We start from the raw sequence: 19,415 nt of genomic DNA on the forward strand, positions 1-19,415 counted from the left end.
CTAGAACGGTCTATGCTGCCCAAATGGGTTGATAATCGTGTGGTTAAATGTTTTAGGTGTGGTATGCCAGGTCATGTTATTGCCAATTGCCCAGTCACGCAAGAACCCATGCAATGTGATGCTGCCTTTGAATGTCGCAGAATGTCTTTCTTTGCTAGGTTAGCCTGTACTGTGGTACCTTCACCTGAGCTGGAAAAACAAATGTGTGATGTGTTCTTAGAAGGTAACCGGGTAGAGGCCTTGCTAGATTCAGGAAGTTTAGTTACCCTCGTGAAAGCTGGGTTAGTGAACCCCTTAAAGGTCCAGCAAATACCTATTGGGGTAACTTGCATACATGGGGATACCCAACATTATGCCACTGCTGAGGTGAATATAGAAACTTGTTGTGGGTCAGCAATGGTTAAAGTGGGACTGGTCCCTACCTTGGTGCATGAGGCCATAATAGGGAGGGATTTTCCTCATTTTTGGAAACTGTGGGAATCACGGTTATCAACAGATGTGAGAAGTAAAAAGCCAGTTGATAATACCGGTGATTTTATGGATGTACGTGGGTCTTCGGAACTTTCTGGCCCTTTGCCTTTTGCTAGTTTGGCTGGGGAAGTGACAGATGGGGAGTCCAGTGAGGACCCTCTTGCCGGGAACAGAGACATAGTAGTTAGAACTGAAAGCGTGCCTGACCTGGAGGTAAAGAAGGATCTGTTTGCGTCTGAACAGTTAAAGGATCCTACCTTAATAAAGGCTAGAGAGAATGTTAAGATTGTTAATGGGGAACCTGTGGTACCAGGTGACAGGGTAACGTATCCCCACATGGCTATCTGTAATGAGCTCTTGTACCACATTGTCAAAAGGGGTGAGGATGTGGTGGAACAGCTGGTAGTTCCCCAGCCTTATCGGAGAACGGTACTAGATTTAGCTCATAGTCACGTTACCGCAGGACATTTAGGGGCAGAAAAAACCACTGAAAGAGTTTTACAAAGGTTCTTTTGGCCAGGGGTTTATAAAGAAGTGTCTGAATATTGTTCTTCCTGTCCTGAATGCCAGTATCATGCCCCTAGACCCCATTTCAGGAGCCCACTAGTTCCCATGCCTATTATAGAGGTCCCGTTTGACAGAATAGCCATGGATCTCGTGGGGCCCTTGTTAAAGTCTGCTCGGGGCCATCAGTATATCCTGGTAATTATGGACTATGCCACTCGATATCCTGAGGCTGTCCCTTTACGCACTATCACAACCAAGGCGATAGCTAGGGAGCTGGTGCAGGTATTTAGTAGAGTGGGAATACCAAAAGAAATTTTGACTGACCAAGGTACTCCATTTATGTCAAGGATCATGAAAGAATTGTGCAAGTTATTTAAGGTCACTCACCTCAGGACGTCCATCTACCATCCCCAAACTGACGGGTTGGTGGAAAGGTTTAATAAAACATTAAAAAGTATGTTAAAAAAGGTTGTTGAGAGAGATGGGAAAAACTGGGATTGTTTGTTGCCCTACTTGTTAATGGCCATCAGAGAAGTTCCTCAGTCCTCTACGGGGTTTTCTCCATTTGATTTGTTGTATGGTAGACACCCCAGAGGGCTGTTGGATGTTGCCAAAGAGACGTGGGAAGGACAGCCCACTCCTTATAGAAGCGTTATTGAGCATGTAACACAAATGTAGGATAGGATTGCAGCCGTGGTACCTGTTGTCAGAGAGCACATGGAACAGGCCCAAAGTGCTCAACAGAGGGTCTATAACCGGAGTGCCAAGATACGGGAATTTGCTCCTGGAGATAGAGTTCTTGTTTTGGTACCCACTGTGGAAAGCAAATTCCTAGCTAAATGGCAGGGTCCATTTGAGATTAGGGAAAAAGTGAATGAGGTTAATTACAAAGTATACCAGCCGGGAAAGCGAAAACCCGAACAGATCTACCATGTTAACTTAATCAAACCCTGGAAAGATAGGTTGTCTCTGTCAGCGGAGCCTTGCCCTTCGGTGTCTTCACCCCGGTTGCTTCCCGCAGTGAAGGTGTCAGAGACATTATCAGCTGATCAGAACAATCAGGTTAAAGAATTTCTCATCCAAAATAGGGAGGTATTTTCAGAGCTGCCTGGCCGAACGACCATAATAAAACATGACATTGTCACAGAACCAGGGGTCAGGGTTCATTTAAAGCCATATAGGATTCCTGAAGCTCAGCGAGAAGCTATTTCTAAGGAAGTTAAAACCATGTTAGAACTTGGAGTCATAGAGGAGTCTAACAGTGAGTGGTCCAGTCCCATAGTGCTCATCCCGAAGCCCGACGGTAGCATACGCTTCTGTAATGACTTTCGTAAGTTAAATGAGGTGTCCAAGTTTGACGCATACCCCATGCCCCGTGTGGATGAGCTTGTAGAAAGGCTGGGAACAGCCAGGTTTCTCACCACATTGGACCTGACCAAAGGTTACTGGCAAATACCTTTATCTGATAGCGCCAAAGAAAAAACAGCCTTTTCTGTTCCGGAGGGGCTGTACCAGTATAAGATGTTACCCTTTGGGTTGCATGGGGCTCCAGCAACCTTTCAACGGGCGATGGATAAAATTTTGAGGCCCCATAGAAAATATGCAGCTGCCTATTTGGATGATGTGGTAATTCACAGTACAGACTGGGGGTCACATTTGGTTAAAGTACAAGCAGTACTGGACTCAATCAGAGAGGCAGGGTTAACTGCTAACCCAAAGAAGTGCTGCCTCGCAATGGAGGAGGTCAAATACTTGGGCTTCACCATAGGCAGAGGTCTGATTAGGCCCCAATTGAATAAAGTTGATGCTATTCAAAACTGGCCTCGTCCAGTGAATAAAAAACAGGTAAGGGCTTTTTTGGGAATTACTGGGTACTATAGACGGTTTATTCCTAATTTTGCGACCACAGCGGTGCCGTTGTCAGACCTTACCAAAGGGAAGCAGTCAAATGTGGTGAAATGGAACCCTGATGCAGAAAAGGCGTTCCAAGCGTTAAAAGTGGCTTTGTGTTCACAACCGGTGTTGATAACACCAGATTTTTCAAAAGAATTTGTGGTACAGACAGATGCCTCAGAGGTAGGGATAGGTGCTGTGCTGTCCCAAACCAGAGATGGGGACGAACACCCTATCATTTATTTGAGTAGGAAACTCAATGAGCATGAAAAAAGGTATGCCATTGTGGAAAAGGAGGCTTTGGCCATTAAGTGGGCACTAGATACCTTGAGATATTACCTCTTGGGTAGACAATTCAGACTAGTGACAGACCATGCCCCTTTAAAATGGATGTATGTAAATAGAGGCAAGAATGCTCGTGTAACTAGATGGTTTCTAGCGTTGCAGGACTTTAAGTTTACTGTCGAACATAGACCGGGAACACAATTGGCCAACGCAGATGCATTGTCTCGCATCTTCTGTTTGGGGGCTACAAGTGTTCCGGCCCCTAGGTCGAAACAGGGGAGGGGGATATGTGACAAGAACACTGGGATAGTGTTTGAGGGCAGGTATATTTGTCCCAGGTTCTTGTCTTACATGTTTTAGAAAATGTTAACTTCTAGGAAAAATGCTTTTTGTTTTGTCTGAACCTTTTCAGTTTGCTGTAAAAGCTGGGTAAAGGCTCTGAGAGAGAGATAAGGCGAGTTCTAGACATTGGGCCCAGTTCGGGTCTTTGGCCTCACAGAGGGCTAATCAGGGTTTCAGCTGTGTAAGAGTGATATAGTGCTTCTAACCTGATTAGTATGGGCAGACTGCCTGGGAAGGCTGCAGTATCTGTGTGTGAGAGACACGCTTTCTGATGCAAGTAAGCTATACAGTATGTACTGAAGAACTCTGTGTTTTGTTTAGTGACAGTTAGGAATATCTTATGTTTAGTTAGTGCCGGACAGGCAAGGTATTTTTATTTTGGGGTTTGTTTTATTTTCTGTTTCAATAAAACTGGCCGGGGTCAGTTGTACCAGAAACTGGACTTGTGTTGTTCCTCAGCTGCTGCGTGCTGCCATATTCCCCAGGAAAAGGCACCTTGCACCCCTACAGTGTTACAATATATATATATATAAAGCGCTGTACAGGCTGAGACTTTGTTTTCAGTATCTAGGGGCGCTGGGTGTGTGCTGGCATACTCTCTGTCTCTCCAAAGGGCCTTGTTGGGGGCTGTCCCCATATTCATATATCCCAGTGTGTGTGGGGGTGTCAGTACTTGTGTTTCGACATGTCTGAAGCGGAAGGCTTGTCGAGGGAGGATGCAGAGCAGATGGTGGTGGTGTCTCCGTCGGCACAGCCGACACCTGATTGGTTGGATATGTGGAATGTTTTAAATGCTAATGTGACCTTATTACATAAGAGATTGGACAAAGCAGAGTCCAAGGAAAAGAGTCAATATTTGGTTTTGGCTGTTTCACAAGACCCCTCAGGGTCCCATAAACATCCCTTTTCCCAGATTGCAGACACGGATTCCGACTCCAGTGTCGACTATGATGATGCAAGGTTACACCCAAGGGTGGCCAAGAGTATTCAATATATGATTATTGCAATAAAAGATGTTTTGCATATCACGGAGGACCCCGCTGTCCCTGACACGAGGGTCTGCATGTTTAAGGAAAAGAAACCTGAGGTAACGTTTCCCCCATCTCATGAGCTGAACGCTTTATTTGAAAAGGCTTGGGAAACTCCAGACAAGAGACTGCAGGTTTCCAAGAGAATTATTATGGCATATCCTTTCCCCTCAAAGGATAGGTTATGGTGGAAATCCTCGCCCACGGTGGACAAGGCCTTAACGGGCTTGTCCAAAAAGGTTGCACTACCGTCCCCGGACACGGCAGCCCTCAGGGATCCTGCGGACCGCAGGCAGGAAACTACCTTAAAATCAATTTATGCGCATACGGGTGGCCTGCTCAGACCGTCAGTAGCGTCGGCATGGGTGGGTAGCGCAATTGCAGCATGGGCAGATGACTGGTCATCTGACATTGACACCCTAGATAAAGATAGTATTTTGTTGACCTTGGGTCACATTAAGGATGCAGCGTTGTATATGAGAGAGGCTGCGAGAGATATTGGGCTGTTGGGTTCAAGAGCCAATGCCATGGCAGTTTCTGCTAGAAGGTCCCTGTGGACCCGTCAATGGACAGGTGATGCTGATTCAAAGAGACATATGGAGGCTTTACCTTACAAAGGTGAAGTTTTATTTGGGGAGGGCCTCGCGGACCTGGTTTCCACAGCTACCGCGGTTAAGTCTTCTTTTCTCTGACGTCCTAGTGGATGCTGGGAACTCCGTAAGGACCATGGGGAATAGCGGCTCCGCAGGAGACTGGGCACAAAAGTAAAGCTTTAGGACTACCTGGTGTGCACTGGCTCCTCCCCCTATGACCCTCCTCCAAGCCTCAGATTTTTGTGCCCGGCCGAGAAGGGTGCATTCTAGGAGGCTCTCCTGAGTTTCTTAGTAAAAGTTTAGTTTTAGGTTTTTTATTTTCAGTGAGACCTGCTGGCAACAGGCTCACTGCATCGAGGGACTAAGGGGAGAAGAAGCGAACCTGCCTGCTTGCAGCCAGCTTGGGCTTCTTGGCTACTGGACACCATTAGCTCCAGAGGGACCGAACACAGGCCCAGCCTCGGAGTCCGGTCCCAGAGCCGCGCCGCCGGCCCCCTTACAGAGCCAGAAGCAAGAAGAGGTCCGGAAAATCGGCGGCAGAAGACATCAGTCTTCACCAAGGTAGCGCACAGCACTGCAGCTGTGCGCCATTGCTCCTCAGGCACACTTCACACTCCGGTCACTGAGGGTGCAGGGCGCTGGGGGGGGGGGGGCACCCTGAGCAGCAATAGAAACACCTTGGCTGGCGAAAATACATCACATATAACCCCCAGGGCTATATGGATGTATTTTAACCCCTGCCAGAATACAGCAAAAAGCGGGAGAAAAGTCCGCCGAGAAGGGGGCGGAGCCTATCTCCTCAGCACACGGGCGCCATTTTCCCTCACAGCTTCGCTGGAAGGACGTCTCCCTGACTCTCCCCTGCAGTCCTGCACTACAGAAAAGGGTAAAACAAGAGAGGGGGGCACTAATTAGGCGCAGTATAAATAAAACAGCAGCTATAAGGGGAAAAACACTTCTATAAGGTTATCCCTGTATATATATATAGCGCTCTGGTGTGTGCTGGCATACTCTCCCTCTGTCTCCCCAAAGGGCTAGTGGGGTCCTGTCCTCTATCAGAGCATTCCCTGTGTGTGTGCTGTGTGTCGGTACGATTGTGTCGACATGTATGAGGAGGAAAATGGTGTGGAGGCGGAGAAATTGCCTGTAATGGAGATGTCACCCCCTAGGGAGTCGACACCTGAGTGGCTGAGCTTATGGAATTACGTGACCGTGTCAGCTCTTTACAAAAGACGGTTGATGACATGAGACAGCCGGCTACTCAGCTCGTGCCTGTCTAGGCGTCTCAAAAGCCATCAGGGGCTCTAAAACGCCCGTTACCTCAGATGGCAGATACAGACGCCGACACGGATACTGACTCCAGTGTCGACGATGAAGAGACGAATGTGACTTCCAGTAGGGCCACACGTTACATGATTGATGCTATGAAAAATGTTTTACATATTTCTGATAATACAAGTACCACTAAAAAGGGTATTATGTTGGTGAGAAAAAACTGCCTGTAGTTTTTCCTGCATCTGAGGAATTAAATGAAGTGTGTGATGAAGCGTGGGTTTCCCCCGATAAAAAACTGATAATTCCTAAAAGGTTATTAGCATCATACCCCTTCCCGCCAGAGGATAGGGCACGTTGGGAAACACCCCCTAAGGTGGATAAAGCGCTCACACGTTTGTCAAAACAGGTGGCACTACCGTCTCCTGATACGGCCGCCCTTAAGGAACCTGCTGACAGAAAGCAGGAGAATATCCTAAAATGTATATACACTCACACGGGTGTTATACTGCGACCAGCAATCACCTCAGCCTGGATGTGCAGTGCTGGGGTGGCTTGGTCGGATTCCCTGACTGACAATATTGATACCCTAGATAGGGACAGTATATTACTGACTATAAAGCATTTAAAAGATGCATTTCTATATATGCGTGATGCACAGAGGGATATTTGCCGACTGGCATCAAGAGTAAGTGCGCTGTCCTTTTCTGCCAGAAGAGGGTTATGGACGAGGCAGTGGTCAGGTGATGCTGATTCCAAAAGGCATATGGAAGTATTGCCTTACAAAGGGGAGGCGTTATTTGGGGTAGGTCTATCAGACCTGGTGGCCACGGCAACTGCTGGGAAATCCACATTTTTACCCCAGGTAGCCTCTCAACATAAGAAGACGCCGTATTATCAGGCGCAGTCCTTTCGGCCCCATAAGGGCAAGCGGGCAAAAGGCTCCTCATTTCTGCCCCGTGGCAGAGGGAGAGGAAAAAGGCTGCAGCAAACAGCCAGTTCCCAGGAACAGAAACCCTCTCCCGTTTTCTGCCAAGTCCTCAGCATGACGCTGGGGCTTTACAAGCGGACTCAGGCACTCCCCTAAAGTCTGCTTTACCGACGTCTCCCTCCGACAGGGAGGCGGTATTGGAAGCCATTCACAAGCTGTATTCCCAGCAGGTGATAATCAAGATACCCCTCCTGCAACAGGGACAGGGGTATTATTCCACGCTGTTTGTGGTACCGAAGCCGGACGGCTCGGTGAGACCTATTTTAAATCTGAAATCCTTGAACACTTACATACACAGGTTCAAATTCAAGATGGAGTCACTCAGAGCGGTGATTGCGAACTTGGAAGAAGGGGATTATATGGTGTCTTTGGACATCAAGGAGGCTTACCTCCATGTTCCAAATTTACCCTTCTCACCAAGGATACCTCAGGTTTGTGGTACAGAACTGTCACTATCAGTTTCAGACGCTGCCGTTTGGTTTGTCCACGGCACCCCGGGTCTTTACCAAGGTAATAGCCGAAATGATGATACTCCTTCGAAGGAAGGGAGTTTTAGTTATCCCGTACTTGGACGATCTCCTGATAAGGGCAAGATCCAGGGAACAATTGGTAGTCGGGGTAGCACTATCTCAAGTAGTGTTGCGGCAGCACGGTTGGATTCTCAATATTCCAAAATCGCAGCTGATCCCGACGACACGTCTTCTATTCCTAGGGATGATCCTGGACACAGTCCAGAAAAAGGTGTTTCTCCCGGAGGAGAAAGCCAGGGAGTTATCCGAACTAGTCAGAAACCCCCTAAAACCAGGCCAAGTGTCAGTGCATCAATGCACAAGGGTCCTGGGAAAAATGGTAGCTTCCTACGAAGCAATCCCTTTCGGCAGATTCCACGCAAGAACTTTCCAGTGGGACCTGCTGGACAAATGGTCCGGATCGCATCTTCAGATGCATCAGCGGATAACCCTGTCACCAAAGACAAGGGTGTCTCTCCTGTGGTGGTTGCAGAGTGCTCATCTTCTAGAGGGCCGCAGATTCGGCATTCAGGACTGGGTCCTGGTGACCACGGATGCCAGCCTGCGAGGCTGGGGAGCAGTCACACAGGGAAGAAATTTCCAGGGCTTGTGGTCAAGCCTGGAGACATCACTTCACATAAATATCCTGGAGCTGAGGGCCATTTACAATGCCCTAAGCCAAGCAAGACCTCTGCTTCAAGGTCAGCCGGTGCTGATCCAGTCGGACAACATCACGGCAGTCGCCCACGTGAACAGACAGGGCGGCACAAGAAGCAGGAGGGCAATGGCAGAAGCTGCAAGGATTCTTCGCTGGGCGGAAAATCATGTGATGGCACTGTCAGCAGTGTTCATTCCGGGAGTGGACAACTGGGAAGCAGACTTCCTCAGCAGGCACGACCTCCACCCGGGAGAGTGGGGACTTCACCCAGAAGTCTTCCACATGATTGTAAACCGTTGGAAAAAACCAAAGGTGGACATGATGGCGTCCCGCCTCAACAAAAAATTAGACAGGTATTGCGCCAGGTCAAGGGACCCTCAGGCAATAGCTGTGGACACTCTGGTAACACCATGGGTGTACCAGTCAGTGTATGTGTTTCCCTCCTCTGCCTCTCATACCCAAGGTACTGAGAATTATAAGACGGAGAGGAGTAAGAACTATACTCGTGGCTCCGGATTGGCCAAGAAGGACTTGGTACCCGGAACTTCAAGAGATGCTCACAGAGGACCCGTGGCCTCTACCTCTAAGAAGGGACCTGCTCCAGCAAGGACCCTGTCTGTTCCAAGACTTACCGCGGCTGCGTTTGACGGCATGGCGGTTGAACGCCGGATCCTGTAGGAAAAAGGCATTCCGGAAGAAGTCATTCCTACCCTGATCAAAGCCAGGAAGGATGTGACCGCAAAGCATTATCACCGCATTTGGCGGAAATATGTTGCGTGGTGCGAGGCCAGGAAGGCCCCAACGGAGGAATTTCAACTGGGTCGATTCCTGCATTTCCTGCAAACGTGAGTGTCTATGGGCCTAAAATTAGGATCCATTAAGGTTCAGATTCGGCCCTGTTGATTTTCTTCCAGAAAGAACTGGCTTCAGTTCCTGAAGTTCAGACGTTTGTCAAGGGGGTGCTGCATATACAGCCTCCTTTTGTGCCTCCAGTGGCACCTTGGGATCTCAATGTAGTTTTGGGGTTCCTAAAATCACATTGGTTTGAACCGCTTAAATCTGTGGATTTGAAATATCTCACATGGAAAGTGGTCATGCTGTTGGCCTGGCTTCGGCCAGGCGCGTGTCAGAATTGGCGGCTTTATCTTATAAAAGCCCTTACCTGATTTTTCATACGGACAGGGCAGAATTGAGGACTCGTCCACAATTTCTCCCTAAGGTGGTTTCAGCGTTTCACCTGAACCAGCCTATTGTGGTACCTGCGGCTACTAGGGACTTGGAGGACTCCAAGTTGCTGGACGTTGTCAGGGCCCTGAAAATATATGTTTCCAGGACGGCTGGAGTCAGAAAATCTGACTCCCTGTTTATCCTGTATGCACCCAACAAGCTGGGTGCTCCTGCTTCTAAGCAGACTATTGCTCGTTGGATTTGTAGTACAATTCAGCTTGCACATTCTGTGGCAGGCCTGCCACAGCCAAAATCTGTAAAAGCCCATTCCACAAGGAAGGTGGGCTCATCTTGGGCGGCTGCCCGAGGGGTCTCGGCTTTACAACTTTGCCGAGCAGCTACTTGGTCAGGAGCAAATACGTTTGCTAAATTCTACAAATTTGATACCCTGGCTGAGGAGGACCTGGAGTTCTCTCATTCGGTGCTGCAGAGTCATCCGCACTCTCCCGCCCGTTTGGGAGCTTTGGTATAATCCCCATGGTCCTTACGGAGTTCCCAGCATCCACTAGGACGTCAGAGAAAATAAGAATTTACTTACCGATAATTCTATTTCTCGTAGTCCGTAGTGGATGCTGGGCGCCCATCCCAAGTGCGGATTGTCTGCAATACTTGTACATAGTTATTGTTAACTAAATCGGGTTATTGTTGTTGTGAGCCATCTTTCCAGAGGCTCCTCTGTTATCATGCTGTTAACTGGGTTCAGATCACAAGTTGTACGGTGTGATTGGTGTGGCTGGTATGAGTCTTACCCGGGATTCAAAATCCTTCCTTATTGTGTACGCTCGTCCGGGCACAGTATCCTAACTGAGGCTTGGAGGAGGGTCATAGGGGGAGGAGCCAGTGCACACCAGGTAGTCCTAAAGCTTTACTTTTGTGCCCAGTCTCCTGCGGAGCCGCTATTCCCCATGGTCCTTACGGAGTTCCCAGCATCCACTACGGACTACGAGAAATAGAATTATCGGTAAGTAAATTCTTATTTTTTGCCTTATGTTCCCCCAAAGCAAAAGAAAGCACCTCAATACCAGATGCAGTCCTTTCGGTCGCATAAGTTCAGAAAGGGTCGGGGCTCTTCCTTCCTCGCCAGAGGTAGAGGTAGAGGGAAAAGAACACCAGCTACGGCTAGTTCCCAGGAACAGAAGTCCTCCCCGGCCTCTACAAAATCCACCGCATGACGCTGGGGCTCCGCACCGGTGGGGGCACGTCTTTTGCTCTTCAGCCAAGTCTGGGTTCAGTCGGATTTGGATCCTTGGGTGGTCGAAATTGTATCCCAGGGCTACAAACTGGAGTTCGAAGAGGTGCCTCCACGCCGATATTTCAAATCGGCCTTGCCAGCTTCTCCCCCAGAAAGGGAAATAGTTTCAGCTGCCATACAAAAGCTGTGTCAACAGCAGGTGATTATAAAGGTTCCCCTAGTGCAACAGGGGAAAGGGTTTAATTCATCCCTATTTGTAGTTCCGAAGCCGGATGGCTCGGTCAGGCCAATTCTGAATCTAAAATCCCTGAACCTATATTTGAAAAGGTTCAAATTCAAGATGGAATCTCTCCGGGCAGTGATCTCCAGCCTGGAAGGGGGGGATTTTATGGTGTCACTGGACATAAAGGATGCATACCTTCATGTACCCATATATCCGCCTCATCAAGCGTATCTGAGATTCGCTGTACAGGATTGTTATTACCAGTTTCAGACGTTGGCGTTTGGGCTTTCCACGGCCAAATGAATTTTCACCATGGTAATGGCGGAGATGATGGTGCTCCTGCGAAAGCAAGGAGTCACAATTATCCCATACTTGGACGATCTCCTGATAAAGGCAAGATCAAGAGATCAGTTACTGAAAAGCGTGTCTCTCTCCCTGAGAGTACTACAACAACACGGCTGGATTCTAAATCTGCCAAAGTCGCAGTTGGTCCCGACGACTCGGCTGGCGTTTTTGGGCATAGTTCTGGACACGGAAAAAAAGAGGGATTTTCTCCCAATGGAAAAAGCCCAGGAACTCCAGAACATGGTCAAGGACCTGCTAAAACCAAAAAGAGTGTCAGTTCGTCAATGCACTCGAGTATTGGGAAAGATGGTGGCGGCCTACGAGGCCATTCCGTACGGCAGGTTCCATGCGAGAACTTTTCAGTAGGACCTTCTGAACAAGTGGTCAGGGTCCCATCTACAAATGCATCAGAGTATAAGCCTGTCCCCCAGGGCCAGGGTATCTCTCCTGTGGTGGCTTCAGAGTGCTCACCTTCTAGAGGGTCGCAGGTTCGGCATTCAAGATTGGGTTCTTGTGACCACGGATGCGAGCCTCCGAGGATGGGGAGCAGTCACGCAAGGGAGAAATTTTCAGGGAATATGGTCAAGCCAGGAGGCTTGTCTACACATCAGTGTGCTGGAATTAAGGGCCATATACAACGGCCTACGACAAGTGGAGACCCTTCTTCGCAACCTACCTGTTCTGATTCAGTCAGACAACGTCACAGCAGTGGCGCATGTAAACCGCCAAGGCGGGACAAGGAGCAGAGCAGCAATGGCAGAAGCCACCAGGATTCTTCGCTGGGTGGGAAATCGTGTAAGCACTCTGTCAGCAGTCTTCATTCCAGGAGTAGACAACTGGGAAGCAGACTTCCTCAGCAGACACGATCTCCATCCAGGAGAATGGGGACTTCATCAAGAAGTCTTTGCAGAGGTAACAAGTCGTTGGGGACTTCCTCAAATAGACATGATGGCGTCACGTCTCAATAAAAAGCTTCGGACGTATTGTTCCAGGTCGAGGGACCCTCAGGCAGTGGCAGTGGACGCCCTAGTGACACCGTGGGTGTTTCAGTCGGTCTATGTGTTTCCTCCACTGCCACTCATCTCAAAAATATTGAGAATCATAAGACGAAAAAGAGTGCAGACAATACTCATTGTTCCAGATTGGCATCGAAGGGCCTGGTATTCAGATCTTCATGAAATGCTCACAGAAGATCCGTGGCCTCTTCCTCCCAGGGAGGACCTGTTACAACAGGGGCCCTGTGTGTTTCAGGACTTACCGCGGTTACGTTTGACGGCATGGCGGTTGAACACCAAATCCTAGCTAGGAAAGGTATTCCGGGGGAAGTCATCCCTACTCTAATCAGAGCTAGGAAGGAGGTAACGGCGAAGCATTCTCACCGTATCTGGAGAAAATATGTATCTTGGTGTGAAGCTAAGAATGCTCCTACGGAAGATTTTCAGCTGGGTCGTTTTCTCCACTTTCTACAGACAGGAGTGGATATGGGCCTTTAAGTTAGGCTCCATTAAGGTGCAGATTTCGGCCTTATCTATATTCTTTCAGAAGGAATTGGCTTCTCTCCCAGAAGTCCAGACTTTTGTAAAGGGAGTGCTGCACATCCAACCTCCTTTTGTGCCCCCAGTGGCACCATGGGACCTTTAACGTGGTGTTACAGTTCCTTAAATCACACTGGTTTGAACCTCTTCAAACAGTTGAATTAAAATTTCTCACTTGGAAAGTGGTCATGTTGTTGGTCTTGGCATCTGCGAGGAGGGTGTCCGAATTGGCGGCTTTGTCTCACAAGAGCCCCTATCTGATTTCCATGAGGATCGAGCAGAGTTGAGTACTCGTCCTCAATTTCTACCTAAGGTGGTGTCGTCGTTTCATATGAACCAACCTTTTGTGGTGCCTGTAGCTACGGGTGACTTGGAGGATTCCGAGTCCCTTGATGTAGTCAGGGCCTTAAAGATTTATGTAGCCAGGACGGCTCGGGTTAGGAAAACAGAGGCACTGTTTGTCCTGTATGCAGCCAACAAAGTTGGCACTCCTGCTTCTAAGCAGTCTATTACTCGCTGGATCTGTAACACGATTCAGCAGGCATATTCTACGGCTGGATTGCTGTTACCAGATTCTGTAAAGGCCCAGTCCACTACAGTGGCGGATTTAGCGGGGGGCGATTAGGGCGAACGCCCCCCTACACATACCGGCATCGGGATGGAGTCCGGGTCCCGCCGCGGTGTTGGGAACGGGGTGGAGAGCGGAGCAGTGCGGCGGGGTAAGGAGAGAGAGAGCGCCCTGACGCGCGTACACGGAGGCGGGGGGCGTGGTCAGAACAGAGGCCGGCGGGGACAGGCTACAGTGATTGTGTACACTGCTGCCTCTGCCGTCCGTTCTCTGAGGAGACAGAGAAGGGACGGCAGAGGCAGCAGTGTACACAATCACTGTAGCCTGTCCCCGCCGGCCTCTGTTCTAACCACGCCCCCTCCTCCCTGTACGCGCGTCAGGACACGCTCTCTCTCTCTCTCTCCCCTTCCCCCGCCGCGCTGCACCGCTCTCCACCCCGTTCCCAACACCACGGCGGGACCCGGCCTCCATCCCGACTCCTCATGCTGCTGCGGAGTCAGACTCCAAAATACGAGTAGGTGTCAATGCATGCCATGTCTCCTCCCCTCCAAGCTAAAGTGTGTGTGTGTGTGTGTGTGTGTGTGCCATATCTTCCACACCCCCTTCTCCTCCTAGCTAAAGTGTGTGTGCCATGTCTCCCTCCCTCCCCCCTGTGTTTTTTTTCCTCGCTGCCCCAGTGTAAGTTAATAAGGGGGTAGGATTCCCCTTGCCCCCAGTGCCTGCATTATTTTAGCTCATTCAGTGTACTGTAATGTGAATTTCGGCTCATTCTGCGTGCTGTAATGTGAATTTCGGCTCATACAGTGTGCTATAATGTGAATTTCGGCTCATTCTGCGTGCTATAATGTGAATTTCGGCTCATACAGTGTGCTATAATGTGAATTTCGGCTCATTCTGCGTGCTATAATGTGATTTTCGGCTCATACAGTGTGCTATAATGTGAATTTCGGCCTATTCTGGGTGCTACAATGTGAATTTCAGCTCATTCAGTGTGCTGCAATGTGAATTTCAGCTCATACAGTGTGCTATAATGTGAATTTCGGCTCATACAGTGTGCTATAATGTGAATTTCGGCTCATTCAGTGTGCTATAATGTGAATTTCGGCTCATTCTGTGTGCTATAGAAACATAGAATTTGTCGGCAGATAAGAACCACTTGGCCTATCTAGTCTGCCCCTTTTTTTTTTTTACATTATTTTTATCTATAACCTTATTTGATCCTTATTTCTTTGTAAGGAGATCCTTATGTCTATCCCATGCATGTTTAAATAGCCCTACTGTCTTAGCCTCTACCACCCCTGATGGAAGGAATGGTGATTCGCCAGTCTGTATCACCAGTGCGCAGGGTTCTCTCCACTAACTGGCAACATTTTATTAGTAATGGCAACAATAGGAAATTTTAGAAGCGAACGGGAAGGGCATTACTAAGTGGGAGGGGCTATGATTAGGGGGAGGAGTCATCATTCTTAAACCGCCCCCCCTAAAAGTGAAGTCTAGATCCGCCACTGGTCCACTAGGAAGGTGGGCTCTTCTTGGGCGGCTGCCCGAGGCGTCTCGGCATTACAGCTTTGCCGAGCAGCTACTTGGTCGGGTTCAAACACTTTTGCTAAATTCGAAAAGTTTGATACCCTAGCTGATGAGGACCTCCTGTTTGCTCAATTGGTGCTGCAGAGTCATCCGCACTCTCCCGCCCGGTTTGGAGCTTTGGTATAATCCCCATGGTCCTTACGGAGTCCCCAGCATCCTCTAGGACGTAAGAGAAAATAAGATTTTAAACCTACCGGTAAATCTTTTTCTCCTAGTCCGTAGAGGATGCTGGGCGCCCGTCCCAGTGCGGACTATTTCTGCAAGGCTTGTATATAGTAGCTTACATAAGGGTTATGTTACAGTTGAGATCAGTCTCTGGCTGATGCTGTTTTGTGCATGCTGTTAACTGGTTTGGTATATACCAGGTTGTACGGTGTGTATGGTGTGGGCTGGTATGTATCTCGCCCCTAGATTAACAAACATCCTTTCCTCGTACTGTCCGTCTCCTCTGGGCACAGGATCTAACTGAGGTCTGGAGGAGGGGCATAGAGGGAGGAGCCAGTTCACACCCATCTAAAGTCTTAGAGTGCCTATGTCTCCTGCGGAGCCCGTCTATACCCCATGGTCCTTACGGAGTCCCCATCATCCTCTACTGACTAGGAGAAAAAGATTTACTGGTAGGTTTAAAATCTTATTTTTTACACCGCCAGCATCTAACACGGGTTATTGCACATAAAGGTGCATAACCCGTATTGCTGTGTGGTGCAAATCGAGTGACCCGGTATTCCAACTCGGGTAGTTTGCAGGGTTGAACACGGGCTCAACCCGGCAAACTGCGCTATGTAAACGACCCGGCTCCCGTTCACAGTGAATGGACAGGCTGCGCTTGGAGATCATGGGATATCCAAACGCCGCCCCACCGCATCACCGGCAATGTCACCAACCTGGCAATAAAGTAGTAACAATTTTGGGTGCTTTGTCCCAACTGTAGCGATAGACAGGAGGTAGGTCTGGTTTCACATTGCACTTCTCATGTATGGTCTACACACAGCATTGTCTGTGTATGTGAAGAAGATTCAAAGAGGTGTAGAGCAGCCTAGCAATGTGTAAATAGTCATATGCCTTACATGTTGATCATGCCCAAACCAGCTGCATGGCATAGAACCCTCTTCTAGAAATACTGCATTTGCCCCTGTATAATTCAGGGACGTGCGGTGAGGTAAATTTCTCAGGAGGCACTGTTTAGTTCCAGAGCCAAATATACACACAATATATGAGCCAAATGGTTCATGTGGGCATTATACACAGGTGCAGCAGTATAAACTCCTGGAAATGTGGTGAGTTTTGATCAGAGATGGGTGGAAAAGATAAGCAGGTGAGGCACTGCCTCACCTGCCACATACTTTTTACTCCAGAGATTTGACTATAAAATTGATCAGAATAATAGAAAGAAGATATTTTTAACATATTCTTATATACTTTATCCAGTCAAAACTCTGGCACAAACGTTAGTATGACAGGAAAGGCTCTGCCTCACCCCACCGCACGTCACTGGTATAATTGTCCATAGTTGTCATCTGTCCCTAATTTCACGTGTCCTATAAAATGTCCATTATTCAGCACTGAATGTGCAATATTATTCTCAGTAGGTGTTTTCTATTATTCCTGTATTTAGTAAGTGAATATATGTTAAATATCTATGCAGTATTTGATCATGTTTATTTCCTGGTTATTACTGTTTTTTTTTAATAATAAGTTTTATGGTATATAATTAGTAATTACTTATAATAGAGTACATGCTACAAAATTATATTAATAAAAAGAAAGCCCCTGCACTTTATCTTCAAATAAGGGCAAGTTGTCATCATGACTCAATGATGTCTCAGATTATACAAAAACGTCTAGTTCACATTGTCAGAGGAGATATTACAGCCATGTTACTAAATCAAGGTCCTCTGTGACATGACATTTGGTTACAATGTGTACACATTATAGAAAGTACAACTACTGTATGCTTTCAGTAACTCTTTTAGTTTGAGAAACATTTACTTATCTGCAGGATTTTATTATTTGTACAGGTATAGGCAATTCCTTCTGCGGAGATTGGTAAACTCAACTGTAACTATACACTGAAGGATATGTTAACACACACATTTATTATTTTCAACTACATTCTTTATTCACTTGAACATTAGCTAAAAAAGGGGAATTTACGCTGTTTTTAAATATAACCCCTTTCTCTGTTGCTAACAATATTTCTCTAACGTCCTAAGTGGATGCTGGGGACTCCGTAAGGACCATGGGGAACAGCGGCACCGCAGGAGACTGGGCACATCTAAAGAAAGCTTTAGGACTATCTGGTGTGCACTGGCTCCTCCCCCTATGACCCTCCTCCAAGCCTCAGTTAGATCTCTGTGCCCGAACGAGAAGGGTGCACACTAGGGGCTCTCCTGAGCTTCTTAGTGAAAGTTTTAGTTTAGGTTTTTTATTTTCAGTGAGACCTGCTGGCAACAGGCTCACTGCATCGAGGGACTAAGGGGAGAAGAAGCGAACTCACCTGCGTGCAGAGTGGATTGGGCTTTTTAGGCTACTGGACATTAGCTCCAGAGGGACGATCACAGGCCCAGCTTGGATGGGTCCCAGAGCCGCGCCGCCGGCCCCCTTACAGAGCCAGAAGGCAGAAGAGGTCCGGAAAATCGGCGGCAGAAGACGTCCTGTCTTCAACAAGGTAGCGCACAGCACTGCAGCTGTGCGCCATTGCTCTCAGCACACTTCACACTTCGGTCACTGAGGGTGCAGGGCGCTGGGGGGGGGGGGCGCCCTGAGACGCAATAAAAACACCTTGGATGGCAAAAAAAATGCATCACATATAGCTCCTGGGCTATATGGATGCATTTAACCCCTGCCAGAATCCATAAAAAATAAGGAGAAAAGTCCGCGAAAAAGGGGCGGAGCCTATCTCCTCAGCACACTGGCGCCATTTTCCCTCACAGCTCCGTTGGAGGGAAGCTCCCTGTCTCTCCCCTGCAGTCACTACACTACAGAAAGGGTTAAAAAAAGAGAGGGGGGCACTAATTAGGCGCAGTATTAACTATACAGCAGCTATAAGGGGAAAAACACTTATATAAGGTTATCCCTGTATATATATAGCGCTCTGGTGTGTGCTGGCAAACTCTCCCTCTGTCTCCCCAAAGGGCTAGTGGGGTCCTGTCCTCTATCAGAGCATTCCCTGTGTGTGTGCTGTATGTCGGTACTTTTGTGTCGACATGTATGAGGAGAAAAATGATGTGGAGACGGAGCAGATTGCCTGTAATAGTGATGTCACCCCCTAGGGGGTCGACACCTGAGTGGATGAACTGTTGGAAGGAATTACGTGACAGTGTCAGCTCTGTATAAAAGACAGTGGTTGACATGAGACAGCCGGCTACTCAGCTTGTGCCTGTCCAGACGTCTCATAGGCCGTCAGGGGCTCTAAAGCGCCCGTTACCTCAGATGGCAGATATAGACGCCGACACGAATACTGACTCCAGTGTCGACGGTGAAGAGACGAATGTGACTTCCAGTAGGGCCACACGTTACATGATTGAGGCAATGAAAAATGTTTTACACATTTCTGATAATACGAGTACCACCAAAAAAGGGGTATTATGTTCGGTGAGGAAAAACTACCTGTAGTTTTCCTGAATCTGAGAAATGAAATGAGGTGTGTGATGATGCGTGGGTTTCCCCCGATAACAACGGATAATTTCTAAAATGTTATTGGCATTATATCCTTTCCCGCCAGAGGTTAGGGTGCGTTGGGAAACACCCCCTAGGGGGGATAAAGCGCTCACACGCTTGTAAGGGCTCTACCTTCGCCTGAGATGGCCGCCCTTAAGGATCCTGCTGATAGAAAGCAGGAGGGTATCCTAAAAGGTATTTACACACATACTGGTGTTATACTGCGACCAGCAATCGCCTCAGCCTGGATGTGCAGTGCTGGGTTGGCGTGGTCGGATTCCCTGACTGAAAATATTGATACCCTAGATAGGGACAGTATATTTTTGCCTATAGAGCATTTAAAAGATGCATTTTTGTATATGCGTGATGCACAGCGGAATATTTGCTGACTGGCATCAAGTCTAAGCGCGTTGTCCATTTCTACCAGTAGAGGGTTATGGACACGTCAGTGGTCAGGTGATGCGTATTCCAAACGGCATTTGGAAGTATTGCTTTATTAAGGGAGGAGTTATTTGGGGTCGGTCTTTCA

This window comes from Pseudophryne corroboree, chromosome 6 (genome assembly GCF_028390025.1).
Source record: "Pseudophryne corroboree isolate aPseCor3 chromosome 6, aPseCor3.hap2, whole genome shotgun sequence".
In the NCBI taxonomy this organism is placed as follows: domain Eukaryota; kingdom Metazoa; phylum Chordata; class Amphibia; order Anura; family Myobatrachidae; genus Pseudophryne; species Pseudophryne corroboree.